The 19149-nt window shown below is 41.8% G+C and overlaps 1 protein-coding gene across 3 annotated transcripts in view; it reads left to right on the forward strand.

Moving 5' to 3' along the window:
- ELF1 (E74 like ETS transcription factor 1) overlaps nucleotides 1–19149 on the forward strand; it is an 87840-nt gene that overhangs the window by 135 nt on the left and 68556 nt on the right. The window contains exon 1 of one of the 3 annotated variants that reach the window (XM_038140783.1): nucleotides 7–165. The exons of 1 other annotated variant lie outside the window; for it this stretch is intronic. The gene's annotated coding sequence lies outside the window, so the exon portion shown is untranslated. Of the gene's footprint in view, nucleotides 1–6; nucleotides 166–5167; nucleotides 5230–19149 lie in introns of those variants that run through there. One more of the 3 variants, XM_038140774.1, reaches the window with a different exon arrangement.

Genomic DNA, 19149 nt, shown 5'->3' on the forward strand with positions numbered 1-19149 from the left:
GAGTGCCGCCCGCCGCCCGCGTCCCGCGCTCGGGGGCACCGGGAGGCTCAGCCGCCTCCCCTGCGGTGGGGAGAAAGACACCGCGGGCCACGGGTTCGATCCCCAGCGCCGACAGCACCCCGTGCCAGGCAGTCCCTGCCCCGCGGCACCCAAGGGAGATGAAAGGTGTGGGGAGAAGGGCTGTGACAGGGTGCGAAGGGGCCGGGGAGGCAGCGGGCCTCGGCCGGGCGGCGGAGCGCGCCCTGGGGCGGCGGCCAGCGGAGCCTCGTCCCGCCGGACGCCGCTGCCAACTTTCTGGGAGTTCGGCGGCGCGTGTGTCGGGAGGGCTCCGCTGCGGACCAGCTTCACCTCCGCCCTCTCCCCGCTGCCCCCGGCGTGCCGCCCTGCCCGCTCTCTGTCCCTGCCTGCCTCCCTCCCGGCCGCCCGCCTTGCCGCCGTCGTGGGGCAGCCGCGGGACAGGGGGGTCGAGGGCCGGCGCCGTCCCGGGGCGGGGGGGACGGGGACGACACGGTCACGCTCGGGCGTCCCCGGCACATTGGCCCCCGATCGCCTCCTCCGCTGCTTCCCCCGCAAATAAAACTCACCCCTGGCTGGTGTTCCGCAGCACACCCTCAGCCCCTCCCTCCCCCTCCGCCCTGCCCTGTGTGACTGATCTCCCCACGGTTCTGCGAAAAAAGTCGTGTTAATTCACCGGCTGCAGCTGGCAGCCTGTTTGCTACAGTCACGCACAGGGGTGGAGGAGAAGCCTGCGGAGTGAGTCATGGCTGTAAGAGGCCCTCCGGTTGTTTATGGCAAAACCAGGGGGGTGGCTCATTCAACATGTGGGAAATACGGGGAATAAGAGTTGACTCGATCCATCCTACAAGAACAGGGCAGTAATACCTGTTCCTAGCACCCCCTGCCCCAGCTCGCTGTCGAGCTGCCTGAGGAAGAGGTGGGGAGATTGCTTTTTCCTCTCACAAGGAGGGCTTGTGGTCAGACTGTCATAGCTAGCAGCAGGAGTTTTGCATTTGTCAGCATTTCCATTATAAGTGTACTTTTTATGTAGTTCACAACATGGCTATAAATATATGCCCCGGGTTGAAATTTGGTTGATGGAATCTTCTCCATCTAAGCAACTTTTGAAATGATTCTGCTTAGATGCTAAGTGGAAATCCATGGAAAATACTGGCTTTTTTATGTTTCTTTCAACTTTAAAGTTTAGCTGCTTACACACATGGACTCATTTACAGCTGTTAGTCTAAAAAAATTCCTTCCCCATTGAGTTTGTTAAATTGGGGAAGAGTTTGAAGGCTTTTTCTTAGTAGGCATTGGTCATTAATTAGTGCAGCAGAGACTCTGAAGACTTGTACAGGGTCCCTGCTACCTCGAGTGAGGGCACCCACCTACGGAAGGGACATGGGACACTGTGTGTCCGCACAGCTCTAACCCCGAGTGCCAGGGCAATTCCAATGCCTCAGCACCACGGACAAGAAGCTGGTCTTTCAATCAAGGCAGAATGCGTTAACTTCCCTCTGTGGGATTTAATTTTTTTTTTTTTCCCGTGTCCGTTCAATTGCTGCTTCTGAGACAGGGAACAAGCCCAGTATTTAGGAGCTTTCGTTTTATGTACCTCTGTGTACGCACTGGGTCTGGATCCCGTGAAACATGCCTGCCACCCAGTGGATGTCGCTGATCTCTATATATTCTATACATTTACCGCCTCTCCCCTGTGCCCAGCCCTACCCCGCCGGTAAGTTTGCGAAGCCAAGTGCTCAGGATGCCGGCCTCACCTGTCCCCCTCGGCCCTGTGCCCCAGGATGATGCTGGTCGTGACAGGATGTGCCAACATCCTTCCCGGCCTGCTAGGGACACGACGTGTGTCCCCCAAGGTGTAGCAGCTCTCTGGCTGGGCAGCACTGGGGAGAGGTGAATGGGGCAAACAAATGTACGCAGAGGGAGAGGCAGCTTCGGGGCTGAGACAGCTGGAGAATCGGATTTTGCAGCCCCGGCTTTTGCCGTTGATTTCCACAGAAACATAAAGGTTTTTGCCCGTGGTCTGTTGTGTTTTTTGGGAGCCTGGCCTGAGTCCCTGGGATCTGCTTTGCAGTTATGCTAAACTTAACCATCTGGAACATAAATGAGTGTCTGTTTGGTCTCTGTGTACAGAAGATGTTTTGCAGGTCTAAGCGTGTTAGAAATACAAGCCTTGTGTGTCAGATTTGCTGACTCAGTGTCCATAGTTTTTTGCTTTAATATATCTTAGTTTCCTGTATTAAAAATATGTGGATGAGAGTATCCTTTATCTTAGAGATTACTGTAGTGATGAGAGACATATAAGAACCTAAGAGAAAAGAAATAATTTCCTCTGTGATTTGAAAGTGTTTGATGATGCTCTAGAGAACAAGGGCAAAAAGAGGAGTTTGTGTGTTAATTATAGCAAAGCTTCAGTGGGAAAAAATGTGACCAGGTCAGTTGCAAATACAGATTTATCTAATTAGAGATTGATGCGTATGAGCTAGGAGACATTTTTAGTTAACATAGACCACTTAGTTGTGATATTTTCTAACATCTGCTTTGCTTATCATGCTTTTAATACTGCATTTTGTGAGTAATTTCCTAGATTTTCTTTCCCTTAGGAAAAGTGCCAAAAAGCAGATAGGCAGCCTGGGGTAGCATATTTGTTCACTGTCCTTCACCAGCTGGATTCGTAAGGTAACGCCTGGGACTCTGCTGTCAGAGTTGTGGGTAACCAGTGGTGGTAGGTCATGGCTGTGGTCTGTGTTGCTGTACTTGCTGGTAATTGCTTGTGTTGTCTAATCACCATGAGGAGCTGAGAAGAATGTGCATGTGGCCTAGCAAACACCTACTGAAAATGCACACAGTGCAGTTTGGTTTTGGACATTTGACCAAATGCAGGTGGACTTTTCATGGGGGCAGCAAAAGGGGGACCTCCAAAAGGGCTCCACCCCTCAATCAGATCTGTCATCGGGAGATGGAAGAGCATTAAAGCCTTTCAGGTTTCCAGACTTGTATTGCCATTGGGATACAGCATTTTCACTGGTTTTGTTCTGAGAACAGCTCAAGTATTTTGGCCGAGTTCTTCTAATCCCAGTCTGCCTCTTTCTGCACCCCTCATTCAGAGGTAACTTCTACAGCACGTGGAACAGAATTTAGCCTGAGGCAGACATTCAACTTGGAAAATTTCAACCCAAGCAGTCAAAGTCTGGCCAAGTTACAAGCAGCTGGAAGCAGCATCTTGCATTGGAAGTGTTCAGCAGCTGCCTAATAGGCAATGCTGCAAGCTTCACCAATCCTGTGTATATGTTTATGTACATGGAAATATGCTGCTGAAATACAATGTTATTTGACTGGTTACCTGGTCTACTAACTGTTCTTTTGGTATGTTGTTTGTTGTTGGTTTTTTTTCCTTACTAGAGAAAGGAACCTAAACATCTTTGGTTAATGCTATGAATGATTTTCCTTACTCACATTATTCATTGTTTTCCTGGCTGAAAAATTGAAAACTTTAAAATGGAGCCTCTGAAATAAATGACAAGCCAAGGCTTACTACTTCTGAATACTTCAAAATAACTAACAATTGTTAAAGACCAGTTTACAGTAGAACTAAAGCGAATAGCTTCCCAGCATTTTGAATTGTAAAAAACCCACATCTCCCAAATTCCTAAGCTATTCATCAACTGCTCTATTGTAGCAGACTCACCCTATATTGTGTCCCTGATATATCTATTAAGTCTGCAGTGAAGTGTGAGTTTAAAACAATTGTGCCATGGAGTCACTGTGGAATAAATACCACAAACATTGGCAAAGTTGCTTCATAAATCTTTCTTAGTTTAGAGAGGAACTTAGGCGTGCCTTTCTTCTATGGGAGTGCAGCTGTTTCTTGTGAGATTCCCTGGGGGCTGGATCTTGGTGTAAGGCTAGTTAATATCAATATATTCACAGCTTTTGTGATGATACTGCATCATTACCAGCGTATTATGTCCAGGTTTGTGCACGTGTGGAACAAGTTACTAGATACACCATACTCCAAATAATTTTTTTAAATGATCAGCATCCATCAGAAGGCATTTTTCATGCAGCCACATACAAAGGAACCAGGATTGTGGTTACACCAGCACGATAGGGGACTGTCCTCAAAATGGTAATTTATTGAAAGAAGGCTTAAGAATTTGTGTGGAGAATCATCTCAACGGGATTTTTCATTGCAATGCTGCAACTGAAGTGTGGTCTTTGGCTGTGCAGCAATATAAATATTGCACAGAAGTAGGAAAGTACGTGGCATTAGTAAGATCACAGGAATTCCATGTCTGGTTTTGCTGCTCACACGTGAGGAAGGATCTGAAACATTAATAAGAACACAGGGACCAAAGTGATCCAGGGTTTGGAGACCAGGTGTCACAATGGCAGATTGTACATCTGAGGAAGGATATGGTGCCTGTATATATCATACATGTGTGTAAGGAAAATACATGGTATTTACTTGACCATACAGTGTCTGAGAGATGAAGTTAGGCATTTGTACTTTGAACTAATAAGTAGCAATGAGGGCAGTAAAGGATTGTAGTGGATTTGCAGTTGCTGAGAGTGTTTGAAGTTGCTGCATTTTTCTTCTTAAAGATGGGCTTTCACTTGCTTTGGTGGAGGATGTTTCCAGTGTGTGTAGAAGGGGAAGGACTGTACTTCATTCACCTGCATTTTTCCCTAGTTTGAAAAAACAAGATTATTTGCAGTGCCTTCCGTGTATTGTAGCACATATTGCTACCTTAACAAGTTTACAATGAAATGCCATACTTTAGAACTTGGCTGGTTTTCTCTTGGGTCAGGAGCACCATTTTTTCTTGGTGCCTATTTTGACTTCTGGGAGTGTGATTAATTGTTGTGTACTTCCCTCTAGAGTATCACCACATCTGGTGACAGCTGGTGACAGGATATCAGATCCTCACTTTACACAGTCCCCTCCTATTCCTAGGTTGGTGTATCATCTTTCTTTGTTCAGGATACTGTCAGTTATATTCAGGGATGGAAAAGATTTTTTTCTGCCTTTAGATAGGTAAGGACATTGCTCAGTGTTCAGAAGTCAGTTGCTCACTGCTCTTCCCTTAACCACCTCTCTGTGCTTCGGGCATTCCTCTTCTGCAGCCACATCTTCTGCAAGCAGACAGAGGCAGGCAATGTGCACATGGCCTGGCAGCAGAACACCCCTGGCAGTCACTAAAACAACAGAGGGTATGTCGGTGAAATCGTTTTGTAATCTGAAAAATGACTAACTGTCTGAATCAAGTTGAAGCATTACCTGCAATGCTCCTTTTCAGGCAGCTTCACAATAAACCTGAAAGTTTAATTTAGCCTGGGAATTGAACTTCAGCCTAGATAGCTGTAAGATGGTGCTTTATAATTCCATAGTCTATTCTTTTTGATGTAACAAACAGACACATTTTTTCCTCCTGCAGCTGAACTAGGACAAATATGCTCTAAAGAGTTGAAATATTTCTTTCTGTAAAAAAATAATTTACTGCATGTACTGTAGTGTATACGGTATCAAAATTCTGATTTTCAGTCTTTTACAATGGTTTCAGTTTGGCTGTTTCATTCACACTTTAAGATATCCTGTGAAAGTTTAAAGTTAATGAAACATTTTCTATATAGGTTGAGTTTACTGGAAGTTTTCTTTTTGAGGAAAAACTGAAACTTGAAGAGACCAAGTTCTTTTAAGTTACTACCTTTAGGCTTGAAAGCATGTATATATGAGTGTTTCCACTGACTTGGAAATACTCAAGCACTCCTCTCAAATATGATTTTCAAATACACTTTCCTCATCTGCTCTAGGGTTTGGCTCACATGCCTGTTGATATGTTCATTTGGGTTAATAATAATGCACTATTGATTTCTAGGACATGCAGAAGCTGACTTAATAAAAAAGTACAAATCAGGTTGGATGCTTTCAATTTTAAAGAGCTCTAGGCAGGCTATTTAATAAATTTCTTCTCAGAAATTGGAAGAATCAGAGAACAATGAATTTGGCATTCTATTTTGATGTTTCAGTACTTGGATAAAACTTATGTTAATATAAGATGATAATGAGTGTTGCCACATTGTGTCAGTTTTGAAAGTGCAGTCATGGGTTGTAGTTTGCCACTTCGTGACATCTTACTGTGTTTGTAATATTTAGTGAGTTTCATTCCCTTCCTGGTTGTGAGGTTAAACAATGTTTGAGGCTGAGATTAAAATTGTCAGGCTTGTTAAGTATCCATCTCAGAGGCCTGTCAAATTTTAACATAATACTGTTAAGTAGTTGAGCTATATAGCTGATGAGCCATATAGCTGACTGTTTGTATGCTTAACAGCACAAACTTATGTGTGTAGGATAATTATGCACCCTGAATTAAGAAATATTAGAAATGGTACTAGGACTGTGTTATCTGTCAGGTTTGATTTTCTACCTCACCACAGCTAAGTGTCACTATAATCAGAATAGTTGAGAGTTAGGTATTTTTATGGAATGCATTACTCTGTACCTGTTGTGCACACTTCCCCTTTGGTGCCTAATCCAGTACACCTGTGGCCAGTGAAGATGTAATATTGTCCACTCTCCAAAATTTAGCTTCCTTTTATTTGTGTGTGTGTGTACAGAATTTTTTTTTTCTTGTTAAAACCTAGTACTAATACCCACTTGTCTACTCTAGGCAGTGGATATCCTGGGTTTTTTCCCTCCATGAATACAATAGTGACATTAAGCAGTTACATTGTCTGGAGCTCCTGGCAATACAGGCATCAGCAAAATTTAATGAGGTGTTTCAGCTTGCTTGACCTTGTTCTGTGACTCATTTGCGTGTCATAGATTCAGGTAGAAAGCCAGGCACTCTCCAAGTCCTGGCAGAAGGTTGCTCACACAGTATCTACTGCTGCAGCTTCTGTTTCAGCATCTGCTGCTGCCCAGAGAGGCTCTGCCACGGTGCCATTTCCAGCAGCTTGCACGTCAGCGTTGGATGATTCTGGGGTGTGTTTGGGCTCTTTGGAGAGGGAGCATGAGCTGGTGGTGGAGCAGTGGAAAAGCTATAGGATTCTGCAACTTGCTGCAGACCTTCAAAGACCTTTTCCAGGCAAGGGGGTATTGAATAGCATTCTGGTATCTGTTCTCTGCTCTTTCATTCTATTAAAAGGGAAAGTTCTAGGAGAAATTGAAAGTTCTGTTGTTTTTCAGGTCCACTGTTGATCAAGAGAATAACAGCAAATATGTTTGTTTTAAGGGAAGCTGAGGGTGGACTTTGTCACCAGTTTACTGAAGAGGTGGCAAGGTTATGCCATCCTGTGCCATGGGATTTGGTATTTTTTAAGATAAATGACAAGGGAAGTGGTATTGTGGGTAGGAAGACAGCAAGACTGGTCAGAAAAAGGGTGGTGACAGTACTTAGTGTTCACGTACTGCCATAGGAGCACTGACTGATCCAACTTTGTCGTTACTGAATACAACATCCAGTAATGTTGTGATAATAATGTGTTGTCTAAGGAACAGTGAATCTCTAGAGCATAGTCCATAGCTGTAATGTCTGCTTGTATTTTGTATCAGTCATCCCCCCACCCCTGGCAGCTGGTCACTCATCTTCTGCGTGCATTTACTGCCCCTGACCTGCCAGCTGAAAATAGGAACCCTTCTGTTTCTGCCAAAACTATTTTGTTTATCTTACCTGGTTAAAACAGTAGATTTATTTCACTCAAAATGAAATGGGGAGCCTAGGTGGCAAAGCTGAGGCAGTTTCTGGCAACTGTGCTGAGAAACTGCTGGGGGGAAGGGTTAAGGAAATCAGTGGTGTGTTAATTGAGATATTGGAAATGAGATGTATCCGCAAAATCTAGAACTGTAAACCTTTCTCCAACCTTGTGCTGGCAGACTTGTGCCAGCATTTTACTTTTATGTTGCCCTCTAGTAGAGAGGAGTTATACCCACATGTAGTTTTGTGCAGAGAATAGATCCTCCAGCACCTGCTTACTTCCACTGAGGTGGAGCTGAGTTCTTTTCTTGTGTTTGGATTTTCATGTGCTCTGTGCAGCTATCTTTCACTGGATGCCTTTTCAAATGAAACCTTCACCTTAAGCCATCCAAAACAAACCTCTAGGGATTTTTTTCAGGTTTTCTTAGTTGACCTAATTTCGTGGCTAAAAGATTTGGTCAGAAGGATTTAAAAAAAGATTACTAAGAATTTTTCAAATTCAGTTTTCAAATGGTAATATTATCATGTAGCAAAACTTGACAACCATTACAGGTAAAATATTTTAATTAATGAACAAAGTGGTTTCTGATTGTAAGTATACTACAGCTATGATTGTGAGAGACAGAAATACACTTTTATATTCTTTGCAAATGACCGTTTGTGAATTTTTTCCAGCACGTATCTATTATGTTAAATTGTTTTCATGTCCTTAGGATTAAGTATACCAGTATACTTCTATCATTATTGTACTCTTTTGGGAGGGGAGGGGGTGAGTGCATCATTGTGTACCTCATTTGAGGTGAATTATTGCAAATGCATTACCTAAGGTCTGATATAGCTGCTTGCTTTGCCTCTGGAGGTACATTTTGGAGCAGTCTAAAGCAGAGGTCAGGACAGATTTTCAGGACAGCATGTTTTCAGGATGTTGTTGACATAAAAGGTCTTCGTGTGTTTTCTGAAAGAAAACCATTATGTTAACCTTTGTAGATGTTGTGTTTTGCCCCTCTGAAATAAAAGCTGAATCAGAAAGGGGTTTGTAGTCTCTGTTTTATCGTTGTGTGTGACTAGCAGCTGAAAGGTCAAGTCATACATGAGACTGTTACTGTACAAGCCCTTCATTGTGTTTACTAGGTAGGTGGGGTTTTTTCTTCTTTCCCCAAACATATACACATTAGTCAAAGAAAACAACTAATTTCATGTTTTCCTGAAGGACAAAAAAACCAACTTATTTTTAGAGAGAATGTCTTTCCTGTGGAGAATTACTGCAAAATACTGTGTTCTTCACATACTTTGAGATTCAGACTAGGTTTCAGGTCTCATGTCTTTGCCTCAACATATATCAAGAATATTACTTTTTAAAAATTTCTTTAAGCTTTTAGGTCTCCTGGATTCACACTTCCCTTGTTTCAGACTGACATCAAGACATGTAACAGCATTAAATGTAATTAGACACTGTGTAGTTTGGAGTTTCTGGTTTATGATGTGGTGGATAACCATATAAACTGTCCCTATCCTTTGTTTTTTGGAGTTGGAACATATATGTTCAGATACAAGTTTCTATTCTGTATATGTTATTATCAGACTGAACGGTGGTCTTGCTATAGGTGTTTCAATAGGCAGAAGTATTTGTGCAGGTGTCTTTTAAGGGAGAAAACACATAATTGTGGTTCTTTTGCATAGCACTGCGATCACCTTTGCAGGATGACTGCTTTTTAGCAGAGCAACCTATCCTAAATGGGAAGTATTTGGGAAACCATGGAATTTGGATACTGTGTTAAAGAAATTGGAGGACAGATGGGAGGGTGGCCTTATGAATGCTGTCACTGGTACTTTGTTATTTGTGTTCTCCCATTTTCTTACCCAGCTACATTTTCAAATCATGGCTTTCTGTTTGTTACTGAACTGGAAACAAGTAAAAATAAAAATTCGGAATGGTTTTTTTTTTGTTTTCTTTTTTCACTGTTCTGGGGAGGAATCCCTTTTTTGGCATTACTTGTTTCATCTGCCAGAAAAATATTGCTTACCATCTCCAGATAAGTAGGGAGGAAATTACAATTGTATGTGGATTCTGACTGGAACATGATCAGAGCTTGGGTGGCTTAAAAGCAGATGTCTCCATGCTTTTGCTCTGGCGAGCCACCACAATCAAATTTTCCTATCTTTATTACAAAATGTATTTGAATGTTCACTTATGTGCCTGAAGAATAGGGAATAGAGCTGGGAATGAAAGAAAATAAGGTAAAACAAATTACATAGGGAAAAAAGTAGAAAAAGGCGATCCAAGCTGGCTTTCTCCTTCTAACTGGAAGAACATGAGCCAGGGAAATGAGACAGAGAGAAACTAAATAGTCCCACTGGTAAAGTTGTGGTAATTTAAACTCCTATTGAATAACTGGGAGCTAGATCCATGCTTGCAGAAGAATGTTGAGTTTAATTGATTACCTGTAGTGAGAAATTTACATCCCTCTCATCCAGCTTAGTGTGTGGATATTTGTTTACTGAAGGATTTTTTTGTGTCCTTTTTAAGAACAAAGTATTTCCTTTTGCTAAATGTGAGAAAAATGGACTCAAATCTGAATGCTGCTACCAAATAACATTGAAGACCAGTTACCTGTAATTACAGCTTAAATTTCTTTCCCCTTGTGTCCTGAACATAGTGTTTGTGTGATGTAGTTTTGAGGAGATTAAGAGCATGAAGCGTGGACAAACAGTTTTTTTCACCTAATTAATGATCAGATTTTCTAAGTGAATGGAAGCCATCAGTGAAGCACCAGAGCTTTCCCAGTTGGATATGACCAAGAGTTCAAATTCAAGATCTTCCAATTCCTTTTAGGCAGTCTGGTCTTACTTTGCTGTGCTTTACAAATGAGGAGGGAAGTACAGAAAGCCCCAGGAGGTTCTGTGGGGAATCAGGTGTGGTTGTTAGCTTGGGGTTGATGCCAGTGATCAGACCTGAGGGGAAAGTAATGGGGAAAGTGAGGCAGTAAGACCTCATCAGGGATGTGGAGAAAAAGAGGATATGAATTAGCAGCATGCCATCAGCCCAGTTTTATCACAGTAGTGATATTCTTTTTTTTCCTCAGAGGATTTCAACTCTTTGCACTCCTGGTGTTTAATAAAAGTGAAAATAAATGGATGACAAGGAGATATCTTTTGGGGGCTTTGCTTGCATAGCTAGTAGAAGTGTATTTCTGCTCTGCTCAGAGTCAGAGAGTTGGCGTGGATGTACAGGTGTCCAAAGTCAGGTTGGGTGGGGCTTTGAGCAACCTGATCTAGTGCAAGAAGGCCCTATTCACGATGAATAGGATGGACTAGATGATCTTTGAAGGTTCCTTCCTATGATTCTGTGATGTTGATGGCAGGGAGGAGCTTTGTAGCAAAACAAAATGTCAGTAGCCCTATAGAGAAGGACTTGGGGGTTCTTGGTGGATGAAAAGCTGGACATGAGCCAACAAGCATGCACTTGCAGCCTGGAAGGTTGATCACATCCTGGGCTGCAGCAAAATCGGTGTGGCCAGTAGGGTGAGAAGATGATTCTTCCCCTCTGAAGATCCCAGCTGGAGTGCTGCATCCAGCTCTGGCATCTGCAGCAAAAAAAAACCAGACAGGGACCTGTTGGAGCAGGGACCCAGAGGAGGGTCATGAAGATGATCAGATGGCTGGAGAGCTTCTCCTACAAAGTCAGCCTGGGAGAGCCTGGGAAAGAGAAGGCTCCAAGGAGACCTTATCGTGACTTACAGAAAGGAGGGAGAGGGACTTTGTATGTCAGATAGTGACGAAAGGCAATGATTTTAAACTAAAAGTGAGCCAACACAACTACTAAATGATTATACACTGTTTTCCCTATTCCTCAGTTTTGCTTTGTCTATGTAGATTAATGCTTTTTGCTGCATTAGCTCTGACCTGCAGATCCTCAGGTCAGATCTTGAGCCTACTCCTTTCTGCCTGCAAGCATCAATTGTTCCCTGGGTGCTGTACCTGTTGATTTGTACCTAAAGTGGGGTGCTCTCTCCTCTGTTTTCTCCCCATGTGATCTCCAGCTGCCATTTCACCACAAAAATGCAAATTTGCATTTTCTGATGATGCAGGTGGCATTTTTCCTGTGTGGTGAATTTTCCAATGTGTTGTATAATTTTGTTTCGTAAATCCTGTAGCTTCAAATTTGACTTTTGCTGGAATGGTGCACAAATAATTTATTTGGGTAGCTTTGAAAACATTAGCTGGATAATGTCATATACTGGAGTAGAAAGGGGAAATTTAGTATGTTTTAGTATATTAAGGAAAATTTGTATATTTTCAGAAAATTGAGTAGAAGTAATGCACCTAACACTGTTACAATCACCTGGAACACAACCCTGAGACAGATTGTGTAGGATCTTCTGGGGAAGCGGCAGCCTGCTGCGTGCAAGTAAGGATTAGTAATAAAAGAATTAAAGGGTGCTTGTTTAGGGTAGAGGAGTTCATTTTCACATGAAACAGAGCAGCAGGAAGTAAGCTGCTGCTAGCTTATGCAAAGCAGCAAGGGATCACATCATAAAACCAACAGGCCTGAGGATGAGAGCAATTAATGAGAAAAAAACCCCAAAAAGTAATTTTCTTTAGTCTTTCTCCTTCCTCAGTGAGATCATTGACTACTGTCATAAAAAAAAAAAAGTTGTTTTAATTATTGTTATTCTGAATATTAAAATTAAATTAGTTTGATGTTACTCTTCAATTACTCACACCGGAAGATTTCTGTGCTCTCAGTCACAGGTGGTATATTTTTGTCTGTTATGCAAAGCTGGAAAACATTTCTAATAAATCTTGCTAAAAATGGGGAGCATTAAAAGGAAAAGTTCAAGAAATAAAATTAGTTGCAGAGAAGCAGTAGATGAAACACTCTGAATTTAGGCTACTGTGGTAGAGTATGAACTCCTGTTCCTTGATGGTGGAGGAAGTTGAAATCACTCAATTCCAGTGGGGTGTTTTTCAGAGCGCAGGTATCTTTAAAGCTGATGGACCTTCAATAAATGCAGGACAAAATGGATTATGAGTTTAAACATATATATTGAAATGCTAAAGAGACAAAATTAGACTGAAATAATAAATTATGAATTATATATAGTACTTTGAATGTAGCATTGAGAATATTAAGCCTTTATGACAGGTTATTTGGGGAGAATATTGAACTGCTTCCATTAATAACAGAATGACCTCTGTTAGTAGAAAGCAGGAGGAAAATCACATGTGGGAAACTGTGCCTGCCATAATGTCTTCTTGTTCTCTTAGCCTCTGCTTTCCAGTTTTGGTTTCAGGGCTTCCTAGACCACAGAACCAAGAAAGATGATTCCTGGGAGGCTTTTGGAAAACACATCATAGTAGCAGCAATTCTCTCTGGAGCTGAACCTCCGTGCCTGTTTAGGATATGTGCAACTGGTGTACCTTGTTTTTATGGGCAAGTGACAATAGCAGAGGTGATGGTATGGTTTCTTGGACTGATCCACAGGATCTCAGTCCTACACGATTTGCTGGTAGGACTGCTTGCCTGGCTGAAGATGACATAGAGATGGAAACTGTTGTTTTTGTACTTGAAATGTAGCTGAGATAAAAATGTTGGCCTTCCAGCAGCCAGTTCCCCTTCCCAGCAGCGCTGAGCTCCTCAATACCCCTCCTTTTAGTGTCCTGCAGTTTTTATTTTTTTTTCCCCTCTCTTCTCCATGATTTATGTATTCACCAATTGGTTAATGTAGCATGTATTTGGATAGGTAAGCCAGCTACTAAAAATATTATTTCCTGAACAAGCAAGTAACCAGGTTGCGTTTCTAGCTAACTGTTCTTTAATAGCCAGGTCTCAGCCTGAGTGAGTTGCAATGGAAAATTGATTCATTCACATGAGGTAACTTTTTTCATAATTTATTTTCTATCTCCTGCCTCTCCAAGTTACCACTTTTATCTTTCTCCATTAATTAGAGCAGCTGGAAGAGCTGTAATAAACACACTTTCCTTTCCTTTGTGTTCACATCCTGAGCAGTGCAGAAATACTCTTTTGCATTCTTGTAAGCATCTAAAATATTCGTGGAACTCTAGCTCAACATTTTTCTAAAAATGATGCTTATCTGGATTTCCTTTAATTCCATGAATTTGGTCTGCTTCCATGCAGGGAGTCAGCACAAGTGTGTGAGGTAGCCAGTGTGGCCTGCATAAGGCGGCGGGATTGAAAGGATAAAAGAAATTGGAATAGAAGTAAACATTTTTTCATCTGACTGAAGCAGTAGAAAAACTTGCTGCAACCACCCTGACACATGCATCTGTTGGGTGCTCTTTTTGTTATTGTCTAAAACACAAATGTGGATAAATAATTCCCTGGTACTTCTTTAAGACATCAACAGTAATTTCCTGTAGTGCAGATGGTGTTCTGGGACTGCGCAGCCTCCGAAACCTAACTCTCTGGTCTTTAAAAGAAAATTAATTAAAAAAAAAAAGAAGAAGAAGAAAAAAAGAGGCAGCTGCAGAAGTGCAGCTTTGGGTCCAGAACTGTCTAGCTAAGGGCGGTGCCTAGCTGTTCTTCCTCAGGAGAGGGTTTGATGGGGAACATGATGATCCCTCCCCCTCTGCTTCCACCCTGTAAAGAGGCCAAACAATAACAGCAATACTGACACCGCTGTGCTGTAACTTTGGCATGTGTCTGTGCACTGGTGTCTGGGTGTACCAAATACTTTGTCTGTGATTAATAGCATTCCTTGCATAGAAACTTCTGAAAATCTCAGCTTCATTCTTGATTTTTATACTGATAAATACAGACTTTAAAAAATCCACTGTGAACACTGTTTGGGTTTTTTTTCTTCTTCCTAGTATGTGTTTATTATTCATGAATCTGTTGCAACACCCAGAAATGTAATGGGTGACTCACAGAATGAGCAGAGGAAAAAAAATACAGTTACAACTTTTTAATGAGTGTTTCTTACCCAACTACAAAGTGTCCCAGTTGAGAAACCCCTGTTTGACTGTATAAAATTTGCCCAGTCCTCTGTTCCTTCTGGATGTATTTGCAACATAGTGTCACTTAGTATATATTTCTGTTCATTCACATCTCTGATTTTTTTCTTTCTTGTATCAGGGATTACAACATTCAGACATCAAAAAGAAAAACTACAGAACAACATGTTTACAAATAATTCTGGATTTTGTGGTTTTGTGTGTAAGAAAGGAAAAGAGCAAATGCCAAGTTTACCACTATTGGTGTAGTAACACTCTAATGGTTTCAGATTAAGCTGGTATTCTTCAAAAACTATCCTTGCAAAGATTCCAGAGCAAATACAACCATCCTGTTAATGCAGCATAGCTCTGAAGGAGTATAATAATGGGGAATCTGAAGCTTGTGAGATGATGTTGGGTGTGCTGTTCTACTTCAAGGATCAAAACTGACTTTCTTTCTGGAAAGAATGGTTCTTATCCTTGGAAAATCTAGACTTTTCTTCCATTCATATGTTTTTGAATTTTATCAATATTTATAATTTTTACTTCATGTCTTGTACCCCCTTACCTTTGTAGCTTTCATGCACAATAGTGGGAAATCCTTATTTGCTTAAAACCTTTGAGTGCAAATCTGTAGAGATAGATGGGTAACCTAATGCTTGTCTTTCAAACCAGCTGTACCAATAAGTGATCATTTCATTTGTAAAGTTAAGGATCTAGCATAATCTTAATGCAGTCATGATTGTACAGATTTGTATTTTATTAAAGTATATTTAAAAGGAATTTTCAGGGCTAATACACATACTGTGTGAGAATTTGGAATAAAGACATGATATTGCTATGCCCTTGTTGGTTCTCTTGGGATATTCAGTAATTCAGTAACAAAAATTATTTCATTTTGGCTTTCTTTGTTGCAAGTATGTTGTAGTGAGGTGTTCTGTATATAAAATAGCGTTGCCTTTACAATGCAAAGCTGTACTTGGGCCTTATTAGAATGATACTATTTTCTGCCTTGTTTCAGAAACAGGTTGTGCCTTTTCAAACAGTAAGCTCTTCCAGATTAAAAAAAAAAAAAAAAAAAGTAAATCCAGATAGAGTTAGCTCTTTGTTGTATAAAATGCATTCCTCTGTACATGTCCTTCTGATTAGTTGCCTTGTTTCTTGAAGGGTGTGTACTGGAACAGTTTCTGCAGATGGCATTCAAAGATATAAGGAAAGTTGGCCTTTTTATGGATCACTTTAGTGACTCTGAATGAAGAACTGGAAATTAGCAAATTATAAGTGAGTTGGATTTTAGGATGCCAAAGCTTTAACTGTCTGTCTGAGTGTGCTTACCAATAACATTAGGTGATGCATGACAATTTTTCGTTTTTCTCCCAGGAAAACTTGGTAACATTGCATTGTATTTTGAAAATATTTGCACATCATGGTTTAACTCTTTTTGTTTCATGATTTCTGTGGGGTCTAAAGCTCACTGAGAGAAGTAGTATGGGGTATAAATTTGTCCTGTCTCTATTTTTGTTTCTTTGCGTGACTTGCCTTTGAGCTGTGGGTTTACAAGCGTGACTTCTGTCACACCTACTGGCAGGGGTATTTATAGGATGTTAAATAACTTTCAGTGCACTTTCTGAAACAAACAGGCAAGAAGTGTGCAGAGGGAGGACAGAACAAGAACTAGCTCAGGTCAGAAAGCCATGGGTTAAGCAGTACCTCTGTCCCTCCCCTCTGCCTGTAGCATTCCCAAGTAATGTATCTTTTTTTTTTTTTTTTTTTTTTTTTTTTTTGGTCATTGTTGTGCAATCATGTGAATCTTAGGGTGAAAAATTTACCTGAGTACAGGCCCAATGTAGTAGTTATTACTACCACAGAGGGAGGTCTGATGTCTTTGGCTGGCAGTGCTCATCACAGTCTGATGTAGTTCAAGAGCGGTCAGCATTCCCCACCCTCCCCTGTTGTGATGCACTAGATTGTTATTTGGATACTGCACTGGGTGTTATGTTATACAAATGTTTCCCCCCTTTCCTCAGATGGTGTATCCCTCGGATAAGGTGGTCTGTCCCCTGTAGCCCCTCCCTTCGCCCCTCCTCACTGGTGTCCCCTTGGCTGGGGCCTTCCGTCCCCGCCTCCCATTCCGCCGGTATAAATGTCCCTTGAGTTTGGAGTTCTCTCTCTCTTCTTCACCTGGAAACCCTACGATGCAGATGTCCCCTTCCAGCTAATAAACAGGACATCAGAACCACGTGGAGAAAGAGCACTTCTCATCCTTTACTTCGTCCATGTAGGATCCGTGCGGGCTTAAATCCCAAGCTAGCTGGGGGGATTTACAGCCCGAAACCCACGGGTTCCTTCACTCCCCAGTCAGCTTTCTGCCACAGTAAGGCATTTAATAGGATCAGTGGAAGGCTTAACAGGTACCACATGGATCAGAACCAGTGCAAGGAGAGGATGGGAAGGGAAAAGCGTGGTTGGGCTTGGTGAAGAAGTGCTAGGGAGAAGGTGGAGCCTGTAGTTTCTGGCTGAGAGTGAATCAGAGATTATCCTGTGTCAGAGCTGTATCTACTACCTGGATTTTTGAAATTCTTTTTCTCCGTGGCTTGCTTGTCAGTAGAAAGGAGAACATACCCAGATTTTAAACCATTCTCAGAAATATTGAGAAGCAGTACTTCTCAGCAGAGGCAAACCTATAACAAAAGGACAAAGGAAGGAAGGAAGGAAGGAACTTGAAAGAGTGAGGAAAAGTAAATTGTCCTATAGGCTTGCCATTGCTGGGATGTGACATAGGAATACCTCAGAGGTGATCCAAGAAGTTTATGCAAGCCTGTACAAGGTCAGGGGTTTGTGGCTGTGTGGGATGTTGCTATACTGCTGGCAAAGGCAGCATCTTAGCCAAATCTGCCTTCAGTAGGGAACACTGGGGGCACAGTTGGAAGGACAAATGGATGAGGTTAAAGCTGCCTGGTGCTTGATTGTGAATCCATCTAATTTCAGACACCTCTCTAGCCCTTCTGCTACCAAGGAATCTTTTCTGGAGACTTCTGCTACCATAGACTTGAGTAACACTCCCTTGTGTATTTTGAAAGATGACATTTACTATCTGAAGGATTCCAATTAAACACAGATGGCCAGGATACCTTCCCTCTCAACTTTTGAGAAGTATAGTAGCCTTTTTATATGCACTTTGTTTACTATCACCTTTCCTTTCCAACAATTCAACTGAAGTTCAGAAGATGAGCACAGTGTAAAAGTAGACTGTATTTTCTCAAATTCATTGTGCTCTACTTTCACAGTGTGCACTAAAATATCACTGAACTATACCTGTAAATTGGAAATTAAGAAATGATAGCTGCATGGACTGCTCTCCAGGTGTCATCCACATTTCTTCTCTGAGCTTTTTTCTACTGAAATCTCTGAAAATGCAAGTTTGTAGATGGCAAACAGTTGTCTTAAAAATATCAGAAGTGTATTGCCTGAATTTGTGATTAAGTTTTTAGATATCACAATGGTGCAAATTTTTCTGTGCCTAAAGTCCTCCTTCCTTTGGGCATAGGAGTAAGCTACTTTATAATCTGATGCAATTTCTCCATGTGTAAATATTTGGGTCGTTATGCATCTGGCAGCGTTAGAAACCACAACAGTGTCAGCCTGTGTTGTATGTGGCATCTACCCCTATGGAAGGTGCCAGCCCACAAACCCAAAGTACCAGGGCAGTAACACTGTGATAGATGCATATCATATTTATTGGATTAAAATGTTATAGCACTGCTACTAGTGTTTCTTGATGTACACAAGGAGAAAAGAAGATGCAGGAGTGTCCAGACTTGGGTGGAAGCTGCTTCAAGTGTTGTCCTTCCATACACAGTGTCATGTTGGGTGTATCCATTGCTCGGGTGTTCTTTGGGGCTGTGCTTGTGAATGGGATTGTTGGAATTTTTCCTTCCCTTCCAGAGATGCCAGAGATGAACTATTTTGTAAAGCTTGAGATGCTGGGATCCTACAAAAAAAAATGCAAACCAGAAACTTCTTAAATCAGATTTTTATCCTGTCTTGAGACAGAGTTTGATGAAGCCCCGAGTCCGTATGAGGTGATTGTATGAGCCTGAGCTTGGGAGCAGGGTAGTGGCATCTTCTCTTGCAAGAGTAGAAAGGAGTTACAGCATCTTGAGCTGCATTAGGAGTGATACCACAGGGTGCCACATAAATGGGGGCTTGCCAACACTTTTCATGTGGTGAACTTGTGTATAATGTAGCATAAAAAAACCAAACTAAGAGTTTTGGATCTAAATTTTCTGCTCCCTTTCCTTCATCCAAACAGTATTTTCTCCTCCCCAACCCCCACCCAAAACCAAAAGCTGAACACATTCACAAACTTTTCTTTTGGCTTGTGTTTATGAGACTAAATGGTATGTCTGTCAGGTGGTGTGTCCTTGCATGGTTTCAGAGTTTCAGGCTGCCCCTTGTGCGGGAGAGCTGCTTTGTTCTGCTC

The sequence above is a fragment of the Motacilla alba genome, chromosome 1, assembly GCF_015832195.1.
Source record: "Motacilla alba alba isolate MOTALB_02 chromosome 1, Motacilla_alba_V1.0_pri, whole genome shotgun sequence".
Taxonomy (NCBI): domain Eukaryota; kingdom Metazoa; phylum Chordata; class Aves; order Passeriformes; family Motacillidae; genus Motacilla; species Motacilla alba.